This window comes from Cynara cardunculus, assembly GCF_001531365.2.
Source record: "Cynara cardunculus var. scolymus isolate 2C chromosome LG 1, CcrdV1, whole genome shotgun sequence".
In the NCBI taxonomy this organism is placed as follows: domain Eukaryota; kingdom Viridiplantae; phylum Streptophyta; class Magnoliopsida; order Asterales; family Asteraceae; genus Cynara; species Cynara cardunculus.
Genome location: NC_037528.1, coordinates 38979158 through 38980740, shown reverse-complemented (window position 1 = coordinate 38980740; position 1583 = coordinate 38979158).

The following is a 1583-nucleotide window of genomic DNA, read 5'->3' as shown; positions in this document are numbered from 1 at the left end:
CTAACGTAAACACCCTAATAAAAGCGGATGCTTTAGAAAGGGTTCCCAGAGTGTATTCCGAATTCGTGATTGTTACTTCGATTCTTTCATACAGTTTGCGAGATATTTTAAAGAGAATTATTTTTTAGAGAGAGAGAGAGAGAAAGATGAGATATGACGGTGATGGTGAGAATGGACGTAACTCATATATATATTTCTTTTTTTTCTTTTATATATATATGGGGGATTAATCAAATGAGAACTATTTTGTTTGTGATAACCGTGAGATCCAATCTCAACCAATTCTTTTAATATATTAATTATTGTTTTTAAATTAATGTAAAGGGGCATGTTAGTAAATTACTAAATTTAGATTAAATATTTGTTTATTAATTCTATATGTTTCAAACTTCCAATTAATTTTGATTTTACATTCCTAAATTATCACATGAAACCACAAACAACTCAGTTCTTCCTTAAATGAGCCCCTATATATATATTAGAGCTTAGTTCAAATACTAACCAAAATTTTTGTGTTAACTTTGTTAACCAATCTTGGCCATTGATTCTTACAATAAAGGGTTGTGATTAATCATGATAAAAAATTAAAATTTTAAATTTACAATTTCAAAGAACATATGTAAACAAAGAAGAAAAGAGTATTTAGGTCATTTTCCTTTTTATGTAACTCCCATATCATTAATTGAGAGTTACAAAATCAAAAAATCTCATTATTTTTATTAATGTGAGAACCATATGAACACATACACACACACACACACACACACACACACATATATATATATATATATATGTGTGAACCATTGTGTCAAATACGAACAAAAATTGACATATATATGAACTTGGACTGTATAACATTTATGAACACAATATGAATATAATAAGAATAGTTGTTACACGAAAGTAAATAAATAAATAAACAAGTATGAACACAATATGAACAGTTTGTGAACAATAGTTTCTTCATTATCAACACATTTAGGAGCAAGTCAATGTTGAGATATGCAGCTAATGTACATATGAACACAATATGAACAGTTTGTGAACAATAGTTCATTCATTATGAACACATTCAGAAGCAAGTCAATGTTGAGATATGCAGCTAGTGTATATATGAACACAATATAAAGACTTGTGAGCAATTCTTTAACAATTACATATGAACTCGAATTCCGATTGTAGTCGTAGATGATTTTAACATTTTCATTCTCATTGTTGTCGATCTGTTTTCCAATAGATTTATCCATATTACTCGGACGATATCGAAATCTTTAAAATCGAAAATTCTTTAACAATTACAAAATCAATATCATTATGGATAGAATAAATCGAAATTACAAAACATGAACACATAAAAAAATATCAATATTACATAATCATCAATTATTGAGATTTTTTTATTTGTAACTCCCAATTAATGATTTGGGAGTTACATAAATGACAAATTACTTAATTACCCTTGTCATAAATATATGAGTTATATGTGAACCTAAAAAAAGATGGAATACGATTGGTTGAGCTTGGTTAACAAAGTTAACACAAAAATCTTGGTTAGTATTTGAACCAACCCATATATAGGGGTG